Source organism: Protopterus annectens, chromosome 16.part0 (genome assembly GCF_019279795.1).
Source record: "Protopterus annectens isolate FY-2018-M chromosome 16.part0, PAN1.0, whole genome shotgun sequence".
Lineage (NCBI taxonomy): Eukaryota > Metazoa > Chordata > Ceratodontiformes > Protopteridae > Protopterus > Protopterus annectens.
Genome location: NC_056750.1, coordinates 52,755,769 through 52,780,077, shown reverse-complemented (window position 1 = coordinate 52,780,077; position 24,309 = coordinate 52,755,769). Strand labels below are relative to the sequence as shown.

Here is a 24,309-nt window from a genome sequence, read left to right as displayed (position 1 = left end):
CAAATGACTGAATAACTGGACTGAAAACGATGCTAGCCTGTAGAAAATGACCATTGATTTAATTTTGGGGTGATGGGAATTATAATCCAAATTAGTAATAAACAAGTAGAAGCAGTAATACAAAACATGGTGTGTGTTACTGTATAAGCAACTCACATATGGCTTCGGGTCTCTGTGCTTGTGGAAGGTTATTATTTACCTCTTAACACACACCCTGGAGGGCATTATTTCACTCTAAGAATGGGCTATCAATTGAATTGTTTTGTATTTTAACTAATATATATTTATTTTTAATATTTTTGATGTAAAATAGTTCCTACACCAAATGCTTGAAATTTAGTGTAGTATATATAAACGGTTTTGGAGGAAGTATTTTACATCCAAACTATTTAATGTCTAACACACATTGTCTCACAGACACACACACATCAGACCAGTGACAAGTGGAGTACTACAGAGTTCAGTCCTGGGTCCTCTCCTGTTTGGTATCTACTTCTCTGAAGTACAGGCTAACACAGAAGGTCATTGGCTAGCAAAGTTTGCAGATGACTGCAAACTAGGAGCCATAATTGAAACTCGTAACGATGTGGACATACTACAAAAGGGCCTCACTGAGACAGATGCCAGGTGTCAAAGCCATGGCCTGAAGCTCAATGCCAAAAAGTGTATTGTCATCCCCTTTGTTAAAAACGCTGTACCCATGAACTACCACATAAGTGGTAGTCTACTTAACGCCAAAAGTGTGATGAGACCTTGGGACACAGGTGGACAGTAATCTCTCCTTTAATAATCACATCGCCACAGTGGTCAGGAAATCCTTCTACGTGGCACACCTCATCACAAAAGGTTTCTCATCCAGACAAAAAGAGGTCATTGTTTCCCTCTACTCATCACTCATTAGACCCATTATAGAGTACAACACCCCTTTTGGTATGTACCTCACAAGACATCTACAACAACTGGAAATGCCACAGAAGTACCTCACAAAGAGGATTACTGGCCTCAAACAGATGCCCTACGTAGACCGTCTCAAAAAACTCCAGCTTTACTCCATCGCATATCGCCTGCTCAGAGGTGATCTCTGCCTAACATAAAAAGCTATGTCAAATCCAGAACTGTTGGACATGCTCCACTTAAAGAAATCCCAATCCCTCCGAGTTACACGCTCAAGTGACATAAACCATGTCACCACAATAAACAGAACATGCTGGAAGGATAGATTCCTGTCCCAGAGACTTCACATACTCTGGAACAGACTACCTATCTATGTCAAACAGAGCTCCTCATTAGCACTCTTGAAGAAAAATCTTGATGATTGGATGGGAAATAGGAAATTCACCCCAGGGATCACTTCTGTGGCTCTGCTCAACAGTGGCACAGGAAAATAATTTTCTTGGGTGGTGAAAGCCAGGGTACCTTTTTGGCTAGGCTTATATAGGTCCTAGGGCTAATAGACTAGTACCTACCTATGAACCTATTTCAGGCAGTAAAAGTTTCTTACCTATTAACTGCTGCTGCCACAGCTCAATTGCTCAATCTCTCCCTCTCTAACTCTCTCTCACACACAGACCCAACCACGCTTCTGCATTCGTACAAATCAAGCAGATATACTCTCAGACATAAACATACACACACACACACACACACACACACACACACACACACACACACACACACACACACACACACACACACACACACACATACACACACACAGAACAAAAACTCTGCTTCATGAGCATAAAATAATGGCGACCATTAGCTTCCTTACATTCCAAGCTTCTCAACACTTTATGTTGCTGTGAAGGTGTCAGACTCGTTTTTCAGCTGGTATCACCTGCACATTAACACCCTGCTGGAGGAAATTCATTGTCTAATCAGGGTGCCAATGTAAGGTTTTCCCATTCTCTAATCATTATCAGTCCGTAGCTAATGCCCACTGTTTAGCTGTACCTCTATGTCTAGAAGTTTCTATGTTTTCACCAGTAGTGATTCAGTGTGTCTGGAGTATTCAGTTTTCTCTGTAGTTGTGCACCTGTGGATTTACTACATTTAAGGTGGAGGGGTAGGGACGTGAAGGAGAGCTTGCCCCTGAGAAATAAAACTTTAGGAAATATATTTATTGAGTGTGACATTTTCAGTGAAATCAGTTTCAGTGTTTTGTGTTTTTCATCATAGGTTCATGGATAAGTACTAGGACAGCTGCATTTGCAGGCCATTTTAAGCCAAGGCAAATTCCCTTTTTATGCTTGAATTAACCTTAGCCATTTGGTTAGAGACTGAACTTACCCATTCCATGGTTGATAATTATTATATTACTCCCAATGAGAATAACTGGGATCATACCATGGATAATTTGAGGAAAACAATGCATGGAATAATGTATTTAGGAGCTGCCTCTGTCCATTAATAGTACAAGAGGCAGTTCTGGGGTAAATTTCTGCTTCCCATCCATAGATCCATATTGCTGTTGTATATGGGCAGAGAATCTGCTCCAGAGCAGAGGTATCCTCTGCAAGATATACCTGTCCCTTCAAACCATTCTGTTGACGTTGCAGAAAAGGTTTAGAACCCAAGTCAGAGAAACGTTTATGTCATTTGACTTACTGATTGCATTAAATCCATCATTACTGAGTCAGAGGATAACCCAGCCACTGGGGATGCACAAGCCAGTGCATTTCTTTGTGATGGTCCCAAGCCCATATAAACGAGGAGGGTTGCATCAGGAAGGGCATCCAGCGTAAAATTTTGCCAAATCATGCATGCGGACAACAGTACAGATATACATACCGGATCGGTCGAGGCCCGGGTTAACAACGACTGCCACCAGTACTGTTGGCCAACAGGGTGCTGGTGGAAATTGGGCTACTGTTGGCTGAAGAAGGAGAATAGGGGGAAGGCATGTCCTAAGGCAGGTAAAGGCTAGGACTGTGATAGTGAGGGTCGGAACCTTGAATGTTAGCAGTATGACTGGTATAGGGATATAGCTTGCTGATATGATGGACCAAAGGAAGGTTGGTATATTGTGTGTGCAAGAGACCAGATGGAATGGGAGCAAGGCTAGGTGTATCGGAGGCGGGTTCAAATTGTTTTATCATGGTGTGGATGGGAGGAGAAATGGCGTAGGAGTTATCCTGAAGGAACAGTATGCTAAGAGTGTTTTGGAGGTGAAAAGAGTATCAGATAGAGTGATGTTTATGAAGCTGGAAGTTGATGGTGTAATGATGAATGTTGTTAGTGCATATGCTCCACAAGTTGGATGTGCGATGGATGAGAAAGAAAAATTTTGGAGTGAGTTGGATGAAGTGGTGATCACTGTACCCAAGGGTGAGAGACTGGTGATTGGAGCAGATTTTAATGGGCATGTTGGTGAAGGGAACAGAGGGGATGAGGAAGTGATGGGGTAGGTATGGTGTTAAGCAAATGAATGCAGAAGGTCAGATGGTAGTGGATTTTGCGAAAAGGATGGACACGGCTGTGGTGAATATGCATTTTAACAAGATGGAGGAGCATAGGGTGACATACAAGAGTGGAGGAAGATGCACACAGGTGGATTATATCTTATGTAGAAGGGACAGTCTGAAGGAGATTGGAGACTGTAAAGTGGTGTAGTTAGGCAGCATTGGATGGTGGTTTGTAGGATGACATTGGTGATCAAGAAGAGGAGGATGAGTGTGAGGGCAGCACCAAGGATCAAATGGTGGAAATTGAAAAATGGTAATTGTGAGGTGGAGTTTGCTCTAAGAGTGTTGATGGAGAAGTACAGAGAAGGTCAGAAGGAGTTGCATTGTGTCTTTGTGGACTTAGAGAAAGCATATGACAGGGTGCCTAGAGAGGAGTTGTGGTATTGTATGAGGAAGTCGGGAGTGTCAGAGAAGTATGTAAGAGTGGTACAGGATATGTACGAGGGTAGTGTGACAGCTGTGAGGTCTGCGGTGTGAGTGACAGATGTGTTTAAGGTGGAGGTGGGATTACATCAAGGATCAGCTCTGAGCCCTTTCTTATTTGCAATGGTGATGGACAAGTTGACAGACATGATCAGACAGAGTCCCCCGTGGACCTTGATGTTTGCAGATGACATTGTGATCGGTAGTGAGAGTAGGGAACAGGTGGAGGAGACCCTGGAGAGGTGGAGATATGCTCTAGAGAGAAGAGGAATGAAGGCCAGTAGGACTAAGACAGAATATATGTGTGTGAATGAGAGGGAGGAAAGAGGAATGGTGAGGATGCAGGGAGTAGAGGTGGTGAAGGTGGATGAGTTTAAATACTTGGGATGAACAGTTCAGAGTAATGGTGAGTGTGGAAGAGAGGTGAAGAAGAGAGTACAGGCAGGATGGAGTGGGTGGCGAAGAGTGTCAGGAGTGATTTGTGACAGACGAGTACCAGTAAGAGTGAAAGGGAAGGTCTACAAGAAGGTAGTGAGACCAGTTATGCTATATGGGTTGGAGACAGTGGCATTGACAAAAAGGCAGGAGTCAGAGCTTGACGTGACAGAGTTGAAGATGTTAAGATTTGCACTGGGTGTGACGAGGATGGCCAGGATTAGGAATAAGTATATTAGAGGGTCAGCCCAGGTTGGTAGGTTTGGAGACAAAACCAGAGAGGCAAGATTACATTGGTTTGGACATGTGCTGAGGAAGGATGCAGAGTATATTGGAAAAAAGATGCTAAGGATGAAGCTGCCAGGTAACAGGAAAAGAGGAAGGCCTAAGACAAGGTTTATGGATGTGGTGAGAGAGGACATGCAGGTGGTTGGTGTGACAGAGCAAGATGCAGAGGACAGGAAGAAATGGAAACAGTTGATCCACTGTGGCGACCCCTAACGGGAGCAGCCGAAAGAAAACGAAGACTTGAGTCAGAGGATGCCTTGTATGCCAGACACAGATCACCTCTTAGCAGCATGTAGGATACTGACTATAAGGACAGGATGTGAGTCAGTCCATGCTGGACATGTTTCACCCTTGTATCTGTTTAGTAAGGTGTGTCTCTGTGGGTGATCTAGTTGTTGCAATCTTTGGACAGATACATACCAAAGGAGGCATTATATTCAATAACTGACCTAATCAGGGCTGAGTAAAGGTGGGCAATGGCAACCCTAGATCTAGACACATTCCCTTTGTTTGTTAGCTCTGAAATATAGAAGGTCTTTCTTACAACAAAAGACACACATTACACAAGAAAAAAATCTTCACCTGGATACTGCAGCCAGTGATGTAAAATTGTAATTATCCAGAGAAAAAAAACATTGGAGGCACACAGCAGGTACGTTAGCAAAAGTACGTTAGGACACACATTGGTCAAAAGTTAGGTTATAGTCCAAATAAGTTCCCAAATCCCAAACAACAGGGTCAACTCTTGGGGGCCTGTTATGAATGTGATAGTTCCCAGTGTAGATAGATGACTTACCAAAGGATACCATAATGCATTTTTTGGCATTTATTTTTAGTGCATCATTTTGGGACCTGTCATTTATTTGAGACAAAATTTCCTGCGTGATTTCTAAGTTCTTTGGGGATTCAACATCTGCGCCTAGCTTGTGGTCATCTGCAAAGTTAGTCAGCTGAAGCACTTTTGAATTGACTTCAATTTCAGAAAACTATATGCTAAACAGAAAAAGTTCCCACACAAAACAATGGAGGATTCCACAGGTGACATGTTTCTTTGTGGACGCAACTTTCCCTACTTTGATTTCCTGCATCCTATCTATGGACCAACTGGCAATCCAGCAGGTGACATAGGGGTTTATTCCCAGTTTATTTAGCTTTTCTGCCATGCCTGAGTGGAGAATTGTGTTAAAAGCTTTGGCCATTTTGACATATGCAATGTATTCCATGTTGTCTTCATGCATTGCTTTGACATTTTCAAAAAAATACACCACATTGAGTAAGCATGACCTGCCCTTAAGTCCAACCTGAGACAGGTCCAGTGTTTGGAGGTTCCTATGTCCTGTCTGATTAAGTCTGTAATAAATATTTCTATGACTGTGCATATGAAGCTGGTCAGTCTTATGGGTCTGTAACTGCCTGGGTCTGTGGAAGGTCCTCCCTTATGCAGGAGAATGGCTGTAGCTGTTCTCCATTCATGTGGTACAAAACCTGTAAGGAGGCTGAGGTTGAACAGTGTTGTTAGGGATGTGGCTAAATCATGCATTGCTGTTTAAGATGAATCCAAGCATATTGCCAGAACCCAGAGATGCAGGAATTGTATCTTTTGATAGCATTTCTAGTATTTGGTCTTCATAGGTTCATGGAAGGTTACTAGGCTAATGGCCCTAGGGCCCTTACAAGTCTAGCCATATTTATCTCTAGTTGCCCCAGTTGTTAGTCGCTAGGTGTGTGAAGTTTTTAGAGGTAAGGGTCTATGATAGTTAATACTGACTTCCTCCGAAAAGGAGGGACATGAGCACCATGCCAGGAGTGAATGTGTGGTCACCCATACATTGAGCTAGGTTGCAGCTGAAGAGGATAAGGGAGGTGCTTTGTTTCACATGAACTGGAAGCTTGTTCCAGAGGAGTGGCAGTCTCTGGGAGATGTATCTACCTCTCCAGCATGACCCGTTAATGTTAGAGGGTAGGTTAAGAACCCTGGAGTGAGTGACCCTCATGCAGTTTGAGTTATGAATGTGTAACATTTCCTTCATGGCTGGGTAAGAGACTGCCCTCTAAGCCAGGTGCAGGTCACCCCTTAGCAACCTGTACAAGACAGAATACAGTGACAGAGCTTTCAGGCTTTCCCCGTAAGACTTGTGTCATGTAGCCTGTAATTTCTTGCTGAGAAACCTCTATGGTCTCTCCAGTTGTTGCAGGTGTGTGGTGAGGTACATGCAAAATGGAGTATTGTATTCGGTTACTGGTCTGATGAGGGACAAATATAATGGAACTATAACATCTTTAGATCTAGATGTGATGTCTTTACTTATAAGATGTGCCACATAGAAGGATTTCCTTACTACTGTGGATACATGGTGGTCAAAGTTGAGGTTGCTAACAGCCTGAGTACCCAGATCACACAGCACTGGTTCTACACTTAGGGGGTGCTGTCTATGATGTTATTAGCAGGAATGTCAGCATTCCCAAACAGAATAATAATGCATTTTTTTGCATTTAGCTTTAATGCATGACTTTGTCACCAATCACTTGTCTGCATTAAACCTATCTGCAGGTTATTAACATCACTGGATGACTCAATGATTGTTCCCAATTTGTAGTTGTCAGCCACAGACTGTTCAAGTTTGCCTGGACTTCTGAGAAATAAATTCCAAGCAGTAAGGGGCCCAGCACAGATCCCTGTGGTACACCACCAGTGACTGGTCTTTTGCTAGAGGTGAAGTCACCCACTTTGACAGTATATGTCCTGTCAGTGAGCCAGTAAGCTACCCATCTGATACTGTAGGGGTTAATTACCAGCTGGGAGTTTCTCCATAATACCTGAGTAGAAGATTGTCTCAAATGTCTTGGCTAGTTCAAGACAGGCAGTATGCACTGTCTTTCCTTCATCCAGGGCCTTGGTGACTTTCTCACAAAAGTCAACCCTGTTTAACAGGCATAATCTACCTTTAATGAATCCAAACTAGGTTGATTCCAGAGTTTGAAAATTACCTCTGTCCTTGTAAATAAAGTCATAATGATTCTTTACATGGCCTTGCAGATGAAGCTGGTCAAGCCTATGGGTGTATAATTCCCAGGGTCGGTTGCTGGTCCCCCGTTGTGCAGAGGGCTTACTGCTGCTGTCTTCCATTCCATTGGAACATAGTTTGCATGCTGTGCTTAGACAGGGATCCAAGCGAGTCTGCTAGGTCACATCTTAAGTTGTTTAAAAGGCAATATGGGATGTTGTCTGGTTCTGTTGATGCCATGTTTGTGGCCTTGGAGAACACTGAGATGACCTGCTGTCTTGAGATAATAGGCTAAGAACTGGTGGAAGGTACACTTTCCGGGATGACCGGAGGGGACGGGGGGTGAAGTTTTCTCCAAATCTGTCAGCTAGCAGACTGGCTATTACCATTAACAAAAAGTGTTTTTTAAAGGAGTGCAAGCTGGGGGGACTTTAATGGTTAATTGTGTAAAGGCCTTTCATGGTTTAACTTGTGGTTGGGCAATATTTTGCTTCAAGTAATTGTTTTTAGCCTTTTATTGGTTGGAATTCAATATAAAACTGTGAGCATTTTAAACACTTTTGTATTTTCTGATGACGTTGTTCTATGAAAGCGGCAATTAAAAGTTTTATTACACTAAATATCAGATGTTATGTGATCCTATCTCGCCTACATTCAATACTGATGGGCTCGGAGCCGATCCCTCGGCTCTGACTCAGCACGCTATGCTATAGAGCGAGGCCTCTTATTGGCTGAGCTATTTCTTATCCCAGGATGCACCGCCACTAATCCCCCAGATCTTGTTTGCTGCTTACAAGCTAGGACGTGGTCTCAAACTTGGCTGGGCTAAGTACTGTTTTATTCAGACTTTTCCTGTCAGGAAATTTGCTAATTTGAACCCAAAAGCTGTTTTAACAGCTATTGTTTTTGTACGAGTGTGTTTAAAAAAATCTGTTGAGAAAATTGTGTTTTTTCGTTAAGGGAAGGTTTCCCGTTTAAGTTAGAGGGGCCTTCCCCTATTACTGTTACTATCTAGCGTTTTTTGTGTTTCCAGAGGTCAAGTACCTGCTTAAGTTAGAGGGTCTTGACCCTCATTTTCTGTGTCTGTGCTACTAGTTGGTGAATTGTTTTTTGTCAAAAAAAAAAAAAAAAAAAAAAACTTACTTAGTTTTCTCTTTCTGAAATCTTTCTTAGGGTTTGTCAGCATGTCTAAGGAGCATAGACCCTCTGGGTTTAAAAAGTGCATGAGGTGTGGTTATAAAATGTCCATAATGGACGACCACTCCTTGTGCGTTTATTGTTTAGGCGCCAAGCACCTATAAGAGTCCTGTAGCGTGTGTCACGCCTTTTCTTCGAGAGTCCTCCAGGAGAGGAAGAATAAATTAATTTTAAAAGGTCTGATTAAGCCATCCTTCGAGGAGGCTTTATCTTCCTCTCCTACGAAAAAGAAAAAAGCATCGGCTCCGACCAGCCTGTCGGAACCGACTGCCAAAAAACCTAGGCAGGCTTCTCCATCGGCTCCATGGACTTCGGAGCCGAGGGCGGAACGGTCTGCCTCGATGCCTCCAGTCTCGACCCCTCTGGTTTCAGAGCCGAAGACTGGGGCATCGAGAGGCGGGTCACCTTCATCGGCTCCACTGATTTTGGAGCCGATGAGGGTTGCCGGCTCAGACTCTTCCCCTTCGGCGCCGAAGTCCTCATCGGCACCGAGGGAAATTGTTTTGAGATCTTCCTCGGAACCGATAGTAATCGAATCCATTCGGAGCCGGTCCCCTAGTCCTATGGAGCCAATGGAGAAATCGGTTCGGACCCAATCGGTGTCATCTAGATCCTCCAAGATGTCTGATTCGGACATCGACAGGGTGCTCCTAAGACTTTTCCAGTCTCCGGTGTTTCAAAAGTTAGTTTCGGCTCCAGCCCATTCGGCTTCGGAGCCGATGGTCCACCCTGCTACTATGGTTCCTCCTCCAACAGCCTCGGCACCATTGGAGCCGGTGCTGGTGGAACCGATGGAGGTTTTCGGGTCGGGCCCGACCCTTACTCCAACTCCGGCTCTTGAGTCGGAGTTCGGTACGCGGACTTCTTCTGTCGGCCCCGGGGGGGACGCTTCGGGACTGATGTTTTCGGTCCCAAGCCTTCCTCTCGGTGCGTCGGCTGCGGGAGTGCCGTCTACCGTTGTGGCCATGGAGGTGGGACCTTCCCAGGATTCTGGTGGTCCCACCTTCAGGGCTATGAGGAGTGCGTTAGCCAAATCTTCTTTGGCTACCTCCACGGTCTCCCCAGCTCCTTCCCTGCATACTGAGACTGGGTCTTTGGCAGTCCCCCTGTCCTTAGACAGCGGAGCCCCGGGGCCTGAGGTTACCCCCACTGGGGTTTCCCCCCTCCTGGAGGTCCCTCTGAAGCTTCTTCGGAGGAACCCCCCAGGAAAAGATCGTGCAAGAGGAAGCACGTTGACTCCCCTGATGAGTCTCTTACATCAGACACTGATCTCGATGATGCAGAGGGGTCCCCTAAGTCGTCCTCAGATGATGTCTCCTTTGCAGACATCCTGGAAGCCCTTAAACAACGAGGCGGCTGGCAATCCAAACCCCCTTCTGCTGATGAGTCGGTGTTCCTTAAGGCCTTCGGGGCTCAGCCCTCCGCCTCCTGGGTGTCTCCGCCCTTCGACGAGCTCTTGGATTTGATCTGTCGAAGGGTGTGGGAACACCCAGACTCTGTGGAACTGGTGCCTGCTCGTCCTAATAAGTTCCTGTCAGCACCCCCGGAAAAAGAGTTTCTGACGAAAGGTGTGGCTGTAGATGCTTTGGTGGTGGCATCTGCTACCCAGCAAGATGTAGCAGAGGCTTCGACGTCCATCCATCCTCCTAATAAGGAGTCTAGGAGCATGGATCGTGCAGTGGCGCACCCTAAGTTCAGCGGCCTTTACATTAAGGTCCTTGAACTATCTCACGCACTTTACCAGATTTCAGGGGGATCTGATTAAAGACCTTTCCGATACCCTCTTGGGTAACCTGCCTGAGGAGCTGGCCCAGACGGTTGGCTCTCAGCTGGCTGCGTTGTCGTCCATATCAAACTCGTCCATGAGGCTCATTTCTTATGCGGTCAAAGGGGCGAGTAGAGCAGCGGGTACAGGCATTGCTCTACGGAGACAAGCCTGGCTCCGCCTGTGTCATTTTGGGGAGGCCTTTAAGTCTTCCTTTGCCGACGCCCCTTTGATGGGTCCTCCTTGTTTGGACCCAAGGTAAAGGACACACTGACCCACTGCGAGCAAGAAGGTAAGATTTTGACTGCCGTAGGGGCACAATTTTCCACTCCCTTTCGGCCTTACCCCAAGGCTAAAAGAGGAGGGAAAATGTGGTTCCGTAGATCTCAGAAGTCTTACCCCTCACAGCAGGACAATCCCCCTTCCAGAGGCAGGGGAGGGGGAAATTCTTCTGGAAGACGCCGTCCCAGAGGCGGCAGAGGCCCTCGCAACACTGGAGACCGCGAGTCCTTTCGTGGCTCTTCAGCCTTTCACAGTCCCTGAGGGATTGCCCGACTGTGCAGCTCCGGAGCCAGTCGGGGTCGCTGAGGCACCTAAAAGCCTGGGAAGGTATCACTCAGGACCGATGGGTGCTTCGAATTATCGCCGGAGGTTACGCCATCCCTTTCTCTCACTCTCCACCTCAGTCCAAAAAAATCCCGGACCCGCCACCCAGTCAATGGGAAACTGCAGCCTCAGAAGTTTCAAAGCTGCTGCAAAAAGGAGTCATCCAACCGGTCCCCGCAGACCAGATCGGATTAGGGACTTACTCAAGATTCTTTTTGGTGCCAAAAAAGACCGGGGACTTGAGGCCCATTTTGGATCTCAGCATTCTAAACCGTTCAGTCAAAAAGTCCAAGTTCTGAATGGTCACCCTACAAACCATTCTCCCATTGCTGGAGAAAGGTGTTTGGATGTGCTCCATAGATCTCAAGGACGCTTATTACCATATTATGGTACATCAAGCGTCCAGGAGACATCTGCGCTTCAGCCTAGGAGGCAGTCATTTTCAGTTCTGCACGCTGCCCTTTGGTCTCACCACAGCCCCCAGGGTATTCACCAAATGTTTGGTGGTCGTGACTGCTCACCTGAGAAGTCTAGGATTCCAGGTGTTTCCGTATCTAGACGACTGGCTCCTAACTGCCACCTCCAAGCATCTACTATTGTGGAGCCTACAAGCCACGATATCTCTGGGCAATTCTCTTGGAATCACCTTCAATTGGCCAAAATCTGTGTTGCTGCCATCTCAACGCATAAGATTCATCGGAGTAGAGATAGACTCAAACCGAATGCGGGTCTATCTACCTACAGACAGGATACAAACCATACAGGCTCAAGTTTGAGCCTTACTTTCCAGATCCAAAGCCCCAGCCAGAATGGTCCTGCAGCTATTGGGATCCATGTCCACCACGGTTCTTCTAGTTCCCCTAGCAAGATTGCACATGAGGATTCTCCAGTGGCTTCTTTCAGCTCAGTGGTCCTTTCAGGAACTCCCTCTCAGTCACCTCATATGGATCACGGAAACCTGCAAACGGGACCTTCGCTGGTGGCTGGTGCCCTCCAATCTGGATCAGGGACGACCCTTTGTACCACCTCCTCCTGTGGCCACTTTGACCACGGGCACCTCCCAGATGGGGTGGGGGGGCATTCCCTGGGCAGGTCAGTCCAAGGCAAATGGCATCCAGAAGAGACCCTACTTCATATCAACATCCTAGAAATGAGGGTGGTGCTTCTGTCCCTTCAAGCCCTTCACGATTACCTCCCTCAGGGCGTAATTGCTGTTCACTCCGACAACATGTCAGTGGTCTGGTACCTGAACAAACAGGGAGGGACCAGATCCTATCCCCTTTGCAGAGAGGCCATGAGAGTTTGGGAATGGGCAGTGTCGACCAAACGCTTTCTAGTGGCAACTCATATCCCGGGCAAGTCCAATGTGATAGCCGACAGACTGAGCAGAACTATCCTCTCTCCACACGAATGGTCTCTGAACATTACAGTTGCAAATCAGATTTTCAGCAAATGGGGAGTTCCGTGTTGCGACCTCTTCGCGACTCCACTGAATGCGAAGTGCAAAAAGTTCTTCTCCCTCACCCCCTCCTCCGGGGAAGAGCCCTATGGACGCACTAGCCCGCCCGTGGCCCACCGGCTTGCTTTATGCCTTTCCCCCAGTTCCTCTCCTTCCCAGGGTGATCCAAAAGGCATCTCTCTTGGGGAGCAAAATTATCTTAGTTGCTCCTTACTGGCCTCGTCAAGTATGGTTCCCCTATCTTCGGAAATATGCTCTGGAAGGTCCATGGTTCCTGGATCAGATCCCAGACCTATTAGTTCATCAGTCGGGACTATTCCACCAGTCCCTACACACCTTAAAATTGACGGCTTTGCTCCTCCTCTTCCAACTATAGCCAGGAGTCATACCTTGGATCCGGAAGTTGTACACATTTTATCTTCGGCCCACAAGTCTGCTACAAAGAAATTGTATTCTAGCAAATGGAAAAGATTTGCTATTTGGGCTCAACTCCGGGGTCTGGATCCCATCACTAGTCCTGTATCAGAAGTACTGAAATTTCTACCATCAAGGTTCAATTGGCAGCTATTTCCAATTTTCACGAATCTATAAACCCACCTTTAATGAGCAACAGATTGTGTAAGACCTTCTTGAAAGGTGCTGCGCTTTTAAGACCTCCGATTTCTCATCCTGCTCCTCCATGGGATCTCGATGTGGTGTTTACGTGCCTTAACTTCCTCCCCCTTTGAACCGGCAGCGACATGTGATTTAAAATTTCTATCGTGGAAAACTGCCTTTCTGGTGGCGATTACTTCTGCCAGAAGGGTTTCAGAGCTTCAAGCTTTGTCTGTAAAACCTCCGTACTTGGTTTTTCACAAAGACAGAGTATCTCTCAGGCCAAATCCATCCTTTGTCCCTAAAGTTTGTTCCAGTTTCTGCCTACAACAGTCATTAGAACTTCCAGTCTTCTTTCCAAAGTATTCTAACAAAGCGGAATTCATATTCCACACATTAGATGTCCACAGGCAGTTGCGTTTTTATTTAGATAGGACCAAACAAACAAGGAAAACAGATCAGTTGTTTGTATCCTTTGCAGACAATAAATTGGGCAAAGCCGTTACTAAGGTCACTATTGCCAAATGGATCAGAAACTGTATTACTCAAGCTTATTCTTATTCTAACAAAGAGCTTACCACCTCTGTCAAAGCTCATTCTACAAGGGCTATGGCTACTTCGGTAGCATTTCATTCTAAGCTTGCCATTAGTGACATTTGTGCTGCGGCTACGTGGTCTTCCCCGCACACTTTCATTTCCCACTACAAATTGGATGTGGCATCTAGAGGACGAGCTTCATTTGGTTCCACAGTGCTCAGGAGTGTTTTCCAATGAGCCACCCAGGATTTAGGTGCTAGGGACGCTGTCCCATCAGTACTGAATGTAGGCGAGATAGGATCACATAACATCTTTTAGTTATGTACTTACCATAACTTTAGATGTTTGGGATCCATCTCGCCTACATTCCCAATAACCCACCCTCCTTCCCCCTTCCTTGGAGATCAGAGGATATCAGAAGGTCCGAATCCTGTTGTTTCATCTTGAAACATCTGACAATGTTATATAAACAAGTTGTGCATGTGTGCATGAATGCGGACAAACAAGATCTTGGGGATTAGTGACGGTGCATCCTGGGATAAGAAATAGCTCAGCCAATAAGAGGCCTCGCTCTATAGCATAGCGTGCCGAGTCGGAGCTGAGGGATCGGCTCCGAGCCCATCAGTATTGAATGTAGGCGAGATGGATCTCAAACATCTAAAGTTATGGTAAGTACATAACTAAAAGTTATCCTCACTTCACCTTAATAGTTACTATTACCACAGGTGCTGGGCGTTTTTTATTGTGATAGTTGTCAGCATACATGCTGCCCATGTTTATCAGACTGGCCAGAGAGATGATGGGAAACTGCCCATCCATGGTAGCTCTTTCTGTATGTATATTAGGAAGGGAAATCATTTTATTTGACAGGAGTGTGCTGGTAGTTTTGAGACTGAAAGAGGAACCTATACTTTGTGTGGGCTAAGTTTGATCAATAAGGCAATGCTGCTCAGTGCACAACTGAGTTGCTGATAAAGCAGCAGAAAAGCTTGGAAGGGCTTCACTGACAGCTGTTTAGGGAAAAACTGAGATGCTAGGCTTTTGCATCTATTCAAGACACTGCTGAGAGCAACAACATGCAAACATAGGCTCATTAGTTCAAGGTTCACATGTATGTATTAGTGCTCTGATTCATGAGGATCTTATGAAGCCTAGCCTTGTATTCCTATATTAGTTTTTAGCCCTTGTATTTTGTGTAGAAATAACTCAGAAGAACAAGGATATGTTTGGATATTTACGTGTTGCCTCTATCCATAAAGGACATGTGTGCTAAACTGTCAGTGAATTTCTGGTTTGCCATTTGTTTGCTCAAATTAGTTTTGAACAGAATTAATTCAAATGCCTTGGAACAAATTGTCATACCCCGACTAGGGGAACAAACATTCTAGATCTGGTCCTCACCAACATATGAAACAGGTGCCATGCTGCAACTATTGGGACCTCATTAGTTAAAACTGACCACAAATCAGTCACCTTTGAAATGACACTAACAGCAGAACTCACAAAGGGTGAAATCAGACTAAACAACTTCACCAAGGTAAACTGTGCTGTCTTAGGTGAAGGTATAAAAGCATTCCAAGCCCTACCGCAAGCTGGAAGTGGTAACTATGCCAAAGCTTATACTAAAGCCCTGTACAATCACTTGCTTAAGTGTATAAACGTGGCCATACCAGAAAGAATCAAAGCCAGAGCCCCAAGAAAAACAAGCAGCGATAGTGGACATCCAGCATCAATAAACCTTGGAATAAATGCAAAACGTTGCTGTCCAAGAAAACAAAAGCAGGGCCCCAGTAATGGAAAAGAACCCTCATCAGCCTCAATAGGCAAATAAGACAACTTTTCAAATCCTGTAAGGCCTCCTTTGAGAGAAACTTAGCAAGTACAACCAAGAATAGCCATAAGGCCTTTTGCGGCTATGTGCATAACCTAAAGGGTAGGACCCAAGCATGTGCAGAACTAGTGGCCAATGGTATCACACACACTGACCCTACAGAGGTAGCAAACCTACTAGCAGACAGGACTGGCAAACATTTCACTACCTTATCCCCTCCTAACTTACAAAAAACATTCACCCACCTCCCCCACCCCCACCCCCACTTCTACATATCTGAAGAACAGGTCTTCTAAGCCTTGTCCAAGGCAAAAAACACAGCTTATATGGTACCAGATGACATCCCAGACTGTCTTCTAAACAGGCTAAAATATGAACTAGCATCACCACTAAGCACCCTCTTCAATCATAGCCTAACCATAGGCTTTGATCCTATGGAATGGAGAATAACAACAGTTATTCCCCTCCACAAAGGTGGCCTAGCAACAGACCCAGGGAATTACAGACCCATAAGCCTGATCAGCCTCATCTGTAAGTCCATGGAACGTATCATTATGGACCTCATAAATAAAGACATAGGTGACCTCTAAATCCTGTATCCTATCCAATTCGGCTTCATGAAGGGCAGATCCTGCCTGTTAAATCTGGTGAATTTCTTTAAAAATGTGACCAAAGCCACTGATGAGGGTGAATCTGTGCACACAGCATACCTTAACCTGGAAAGGTTTTTGACATAATCCCACATTCAGGCATTACTGATAAACTTGCAAACTGAATGTAAACCCCTTCACTGTAAGATGGGTTACCAAATGGCTCACAAACTGCTCACACATTATCAAAGGGGTGACTCCGCATCAACCAATAGACCTGTTATCAGTGGGGTGCCACAGGGGTCAGTGCTGGAACCCCTACTGTTTGGTTTACACTTCTCAGAAGTTCAGGTCAAAACTAAGGGGTTGTGGCTGACCAAGTTTGCAGACAACTGCAATCTAGGTGAAATCACTGAATTCCCAAATAACATCAGGATACTCCAGGAGGGTCTCACACAGACCAATGACTGATTGCAATCTAGGTGAAATCTCTGAATTCCCAAATAATATCAGATACTCCAGGAGGGTCTCACACAGACCAACGACTGATTGCAATCTAGGTGAAATCACTGAATTCCCAAATAATATCAGATACTCCAGGAGGGTCTCACACAGACCAATGACTGATTGCAATCTAGGTGAAATCACTGAATTCCCAAATAATATCAGATACTCCAGGAGGGTCTCACACAGACCAACAACTGATTGCAATCTAGGTGAAATCACTGAATTCCCAAATAATATCAGATACTCCAGGAGGGTCTCACACAGACCAACGACTGATTGCAATCTAGGTGAAATCACTGAATTCCCAAATAATATCAGATACTCCAGGAGGGTCTCACACAGACCAACGACTGATTGCAATCTAGGTGAAATCACTGAATTCCCAAATAATATCAGATACTCCAGGAGGGTCTCACACAGACCAACGACTGATTGCAATCTAGGTGAAATCACTGAATTCCCAAATAATATCAGATACTCCAGGAGGGTCTCACACAGACCAACGACTGATTGCAATCTAGGTGAAATCACTGAATTCCCAAATAATATCAGATACTCCAGGAGGGTCTCACACAGACCAATGACTGATTGCAATCTAGGTGAAATCACTGAATTCCCAAATAATATCAGATACTCCAGGAGGGTCTCACACAGACCAACGACTGATTGCAATCTAGGTGAAATCACTGAATTCCCAAATAATATCAGATACTCCAGGAGGGTCTCACACAGACCAACAACTGATTGCAATCTAGGTGAAATCACTGAATTCCCAAATAATATCAGATACTCCAGGAGGGTCTCACACAGACCAACGACTGATTGCAATCTAGGTGAAATCACTGAATTCCCAAATAACATCAGGATACTCCAGGAGGGTCTCACACAGACCAACGACTGATTGCAATCTAGGTGAAATCACTGAATTCCCAAATAATATCAGGATACTCCAGGAGGGTCTCACACAGACCAACGCCTGTTGTATCAGTCACAATCTCAAAATGAATGCAAAGAAATACATCATCATTCCCTTCAGCACAAACAATGTCCCCTCAAACTATCAGATCAACACCAATACCCTAAGTATGCATGAAGTAGTAAGGGACCTGGGATCACACGTTGACTGTGACCTTAACTTTGACCACCATGTGTCTGCTGTAGTAAGGAAAGCTTTCTACATAGCAAACTTGATGAGTAAAGGCAATACCTGGACAGCAAAATAAGTTATAACCCCAGTAAACTCGGCACTTATCTGGCCCATAATTGAGTACAACGTCCCATTTGACATGTACCATACTAACCCCTGCAGCAATTAGCGAAACCTCAGAGCTTTCTAACAAAGATCAAGGGACTCCAGCACATGCCTTACACAGACTGACTACAGATCCTGTCACTATTCTCCATATCGTATAGACTTGTTAGGGGAGATTTATGCCTGGCTCTGGCCTAAAGAGCAATCCAAGACCCAAATCTACTGAATTGCAGCATATCCATAAATCAAATGGGACTAGGAATACCCATTCCAGGGACCTAAATAGGGTCTGTGACTTAAATAAGACATGTTGGAGGGACAGATTTATCTCCCAGCGAATGCCATGTCTTTGGATCAGGCTACCAATTCATGTGAAACAGTGCACCTTTATGACATTGTTCAAGATGAACCTGGATGAGTGGATAGGGCACGATAAATTCTTATAAGGGATAGAGCCCATAACCCTCCTGCACATGGGCAGTCATCACTAAATATAATCATGGGTATTGATGAGCATTTCTATGGTATTACATTTGGATAAAATGGCTAGGCTTAAAATGACCTCTGGGTTAGTAGCCTAGAAATCTCCTAAGATCGTATGATTCTATGAGTAAGAAAATTACTTCACGGTTTAAACCCTGCACCCAAATCACATAACTGTAAATAATAGGTGCAATGTAAAAGAACTTCATTACATCAGTGGGTACATGGTGATGAAAGGGCAGTTTTTCATTAACATAGGTCCCCAGATATATGTGAGGCAGTAACTTGGATTTTCTCCAATACCTTCATTAAGAACTACAGGCTGGATTGACTTCCAGGACTGGAGTCACTGGACCATCCTCTGTCTCTTGTTTTATGAAGTGTCTTCTTATAGGTAGGTTCATAGGTAGGTACTAGGCTATTGGCCCAAGGGCCTAAGTAAGCCTAGCCAACAAAGTTCCCTGGCTTACACCAACCCAAGAAAGTTAATTTCTTGTGCCCCTGTCGAGCAGAGCCACAGAAGTGATCCCCGGGGTGTATTGCCTATTTTCCATCCGCTCATCAAGATTTTTTCTTGAAGAGTGTTAATGAGGAACTTTGTTTGACATAGATGGGTATCTTATTCCAGAGTATAGGAAGTCTCTGGGACAGGAATCTATCCCTCCAGCAAGTCCTGTTTATTGTGGTGACAAGGTTTAAGTTCTTAGAGCATGTAGCTCGGAGGGATTGGGATTTCTTTAGGTGTAGCATGTCCAACAGCTCTAGGTTTGACATAGCTTTATATGTTAGGCAGAGATCACCTCGGAGTAGGTGATATGCTACAGAGTAAAGCTGGGGTTTTTTGAGATGGTCAGTGTAGGGCATCTGTTTGAAGTCAGTAATCCTCTTTGTGAGGTACATCTGTTGCATTGCCAACTGTTGCAGACGTCTTCTGAGGTACGTTCCAAAAGGGGCATTGTACTCTATACTGAGTCTAATGAGTGTCGAGTAGAGGGGAACAATGACCTCTTTTTTCCTGGATGATAACCCTTTTGTGATGAGGTGTGCCAAGTAGAAGCATTTCCTGACTTCTGTGGTAATGTGATTATCAAAGGAGAGACTACTGTCCAGCAGGGTCCCAATGTCTCTTATCACACATTTGGTGTTAAGAAGACTGCCGCCTATGTGGTATTTCATGGGTACAGAGGTTTTACCAAAGGGGATAACAATGCACTTTTTGGCATTGAGCTTGAGGCCTTGGCTCTGACACCAGGCATCTGTCTCAGTGAGGTCCTTCTGTAGGATGTCCACATCATTTGGGGACTCGACTATAGCTCCTAGTTTGCAGTCATCTGCAAACTTCATTAGCCAGAGGCCTTCTGTGTTAGCCTGTACTTCAGAGAAGTAGATACCAAACAGGAGAGGTCCCAGGACTGAACCGTGTGGTACTCCACTTGTCACTGGTTTGAAGTCAGATTTGGAGTCTGCAACTTTTACAGTGTGGGTTCTGTCAGTGAGCCAGTTAGCAACTCATCTTGTGACATAGGGATTTATACCTAGTTTAGTGAGTTTAGCTATAATTCCAGAATGGGGGATGGTGTCGAAAGCCTTAGCGAGGTCAAGATAGGCTGTGTGAACCACCTTACCCTCGTCTACGGCTTTGGTGATTGCCTCATAGAAGTTGACCAGCCTTTCACAAACCCGAACTGGGTGGGGTCCAGAGTTTGGAGGTTACCAGTGTCTTTGTTTATGAATTCCATAACAATGCATTCCATGGCCTTGCAGACCAGGCTCTTCAGGCTAATAGGGCGATAGTTCCCAGGATCAGATGTGGCTCCCCCTTTGTGGAGTGGGATAACTGTTGCTGTGTGCCATTCAGTGGGCACAAAGCCTGACATGAGGCTATGATTGAACATGGTGCTTAGGTGGGGGAGCCAGTTCATTCTGAAGTTCGTGTAAAATGCAACCTGTGATATTGTCCGGTCTCATGGATGCTGTGTTTTTGGCTTTAGAGAGTGCTGCTTTTACCTGTGTAGTTGTGATTACAGGGACTCTGCATTCTTCCTGTATAAATATGGGCCCTTTAGGGGGTGAGAGGGGGGTAAAGTTAGCACTGAACCTATCTGCCAGGATGTTGGCAATATCAGTTGGTTCTTGTAATTTTTGTGCCATTGTGCTGTAACTCAGAGCAGATCTGGGTGTTGTGATTTAGATTCTTGACATAGCTATAGAATGCTTTGTGGTTGTCCTTAGAATCAGTGGCAGTCTTGTTTTCATAGCTAGCTTTGGAGGCTCTTATAATTGATCTCAGCTTCTTACTGAGGCTGACCAGGGAGCTCCTCCACTCATGGGATTTTACTCTCTTTTGCAACAGTTTCTTCCTTCTGCTGTAGAGTTTGTTTATGGCAGGGGACCACCAGATTGGCTTCCTTTTTTTGGAGGATAGCGTCTTGGTTCTGTTTGGGATACCACGATCCATGCACTCATGTAAGTGCTTATAGAGTGCATTTGTGTAGGATTCAGCAGTCGTAACTGTATTGTCCATCTGCATGGGTGTCATGAAGTTCGCCACTTCTGTCTTAAGAAGCATGAAGGTGGCTTTGGAGAAAATTTTTACTGTTGTTTCCTTAATGGGGGGTGGGAGTGGGATGTAGATATCTAGGGTGACTACCTTATGGTCGGATCTGACCAACAAGGAGTTGACTTCAGGTGTGGAACACCAGTCACTCATGTTGGTAATGATTAGGTCTAGGATATTGTTGCCCCTGGTGGGGGTGTGGATAAGTTGACCCAAGGTATTGGAATTTATGAATGCCAGAAAGCGCTGAGCAAAGAAGTTGGTACATGAGTAGATTTCCCAGTTAATGGTGGGGTAGTTGAAATTGCCCAATATTAGGGTGTTTGGTTGAACCCTAATATTTTCCAGTATATCAAGAAAAGAGGAGTGGGAATCCTGGGGCATGGTGGGGGATCTGTAGCAAGCTACAATTTGGGTTGCAGTTTTGCCCAGAGTTAGTTGCACTTGGATAACCTCGGATGCATTATGCTGAGCAACTGGCATGGAGGTGTGGATATCCTTTATGAATATGGACACATCTCTGCCTTTGGTGTTCCAGTCCAGGTTAGATGGCCAAAAAGTGTGGTATGAGTTATAGCCTGGTAATGCAGGGGTGCTCGCTGGAGCCTTGAACCAGGTCTCAGTCACTGCACAGATATCGATGTTCTCCATTTTAAGGAGTGCCTCGAGTGAGTGCATTTTGAGATTTAGACTTCTAGCATCGAGTAGCATTACCCTCAGTTTTTGCTTGCCTGTTTCTGTTATGGTGGTGAATTTGTCATTTGAACCTTGCCTAAAAAAGGCACTATAGGGGTGGCAAGAGCCTTTGCCAGTACCCGAATTCTGTCATTATACCACTCAGAATTTCTGTAGCATGGGATTCTGACCCACATGTTCAATTGCACAGACTGAGGGACTAGGATACAAAAGTTATGTACTTGCCATAATGATAGATCCTTTCATTCCAGTCCATTTGATATAACAACTCTTCTTTCTTCCCCCTTGCCATTCTGTAAGACCTGAAGGATTAGCACTTCATATTTAGACCAAGGCAGTACAGACTGTTAGTGTACGGTTCTTCAGCTGTCAAACTAGATCTGAGCTAAGAAGGGGCAGGTGCATCATGGGAATGAAGAATTCTTAAAGGGGTTAGACGCTGGAGCATTATTTTTGCCAGACTGGATCGAAGCAGTGGCATGTGGACCCACACGTCATATCAGACAGACTGGAATGGAAGGATTTTTCATTATGGTAAGTACATAACTTTTGTTATATTGAAAAGGCCTGTTGATGAAACTGTCAGTCACATACAACCAAATATAGTATACTCAATGTGCTACTGCCTCCATTTCCCTTGACACAGAAGTCCAAGGAATGTTCATTTTGTCACCCATGGGATGCTGCAGCATCCCTTTGTTTATGACCACTAGGATGGCACTGCCATGTATTCCTCATACTACAAGGACAGCATGACAAATGTTTGTCCTACATGGTGTGTAGCACTGGATGGTCTATGAATTATTATTTCATTCCAGGCACCAGTGACATCGGCTCTCTGACTTATCTGCATTGTTCTATTTTCAGCTACTCATCATACAGGGTGGCAATACCCCAGCATGAATCTTTGCATGAAGAGCCATTCTAAAGTGGATGCCCCTTGGCTAAACAAACGTGAGTGTCACTGTGCCTCACAAGGAGAATACCTGGAGAGGTGGGTATTAGACTGTCAGTGCAGCTAATTGATTTTTTTTGTCTTAACCAGTTCTATTTTGCAAGCCAAAATGTATCACTGAGGGGGTAGTGTATGGGCTAGGAAGAGACATCCCCACTTAAGTAATGACTTCAACACAAGCTCACCTCTCTGTGAGATAAGCATTTATGGCAGCTCCTTATCTCTACCAGTTACTTCCATCAGTGCCCTCTGACATGCAGTAGTCATTTTCCACCAAGAAAAAGGCAAGAAGACATAGCCTATTCATTCCTCTGTCTTCTTACTGGGCTACTCCTGTACCAGGGTTGCTGATTGAATCTGAGATGCCAAGACATTAAAAGGGCTGCATGCCCTGCATTGCGGACCAGACCCTTAATTTGACCTGTTAATAACAGCCTGCATTTAAATTGGAACCTGTGTGCTGAGAGACAGCCTTACAAGACTATCTGCAAATATATAGAGCTGAGTATATTTTTCTGTATTATTCTGTATTATAGAGCTAAATTGTTGCTTAGATATCTGTTGTCTTACTGTTCTGTAAATATACAGAGATCAGTATATTTTTTTTGGTTTTATAATTTGCACTGTGATTCCTCACATCTCTGTTGAAACTGTCTTAGCCACCCCCCTCATTTTCTGCCTTGCCTTCAGCTGATATAACTGGTTTTTATAGCTTGTGTGTTGCTTAACTCAAGGTTCCCTTAATTTGACCTGCTAATAACAGCCTGCATTTAAATTGGAACCTGTGTGCTGAGAGACAGCCTTACAAGACTATCTGCAAATATATAGAGCTGAGTATATTTTTCTGTATTATTCTGTATTATAGAGCTAAATTGTTGCTTAGATATCTGTTGTCTTACTGTTCTGCAAATATACAGAGATCAGTATATAATTGTTGGTTTTATAATTTGTACTGTGATTCCTCACATCTCTGTTGAAACTGTCTTCCCCAGCCCCCCTCATTTTGTGCCTTGTCTTCAGCTGATATAACTGTTTTTTATAGCTTGTGTGTTGCTTAACTCAAGGTTCCCTTAATTTGACCTGTTAATAACAGCCTGCATTTAGATTGGAACCTGTGTGCTGAGAGACAGCCTTACAAGACTATCTGCAAATATATAGAGCTGAGTATATTTTTCTGTATTATTCTGTATTATAGAGCTAAATTGTTGCTTAGATATCTGTTGTCTTACTGTTCTGCAAATATACAGAGATCAGTATACATTTTTTTGATTTTATAATTTGCACTGTGATTCTTCACATCTCTGTTGAAACTGTCTTCCCCACCCCCTCTCCCTGTTCTTGGTTGTAGTTTAAATTTGGTGGCTTTTGCAGTGCCCGCACCACTGTAGATTTCATCTAGGACACTCCCCCAGTCCCATCTCTTTACCGCATTCTACCTAATAAACCCTTTCTGCACTTGCTTTTAGTCCTTTTTAATTTAATTACATTTTTTCAAACTATTTTTAATTTAATTACATTTTTTCAAACTGTGTGTGGACTAATATTGCTACATACTCAAGTGTGCCAGCTGCATGCAAATTGTTTTTACTACTGTTTTTGCTACTTTTCTGAAAAAAAAAATCTGGCCCATAATTTGTAGTTATTGGCCATTTGGGCGGTCTTCCA

At 44.5% G+C, this 24,309-nt stretch overlaps 1 protein-coding gene across 1 annotated transcript in view; it reads left to right on the top strand.

Moving 5' to 3' along the window:
• LOC122790508 (Fc receptor-like protein 5) overlaps nucleotides 1–24,309 on the top strand; it is a 519,064-nt gene that overhangs the window by 449,467 nt on the left and 45,288 nt on the right. The gene's annotated exons all lie outside the window — the stretch shown is intronic.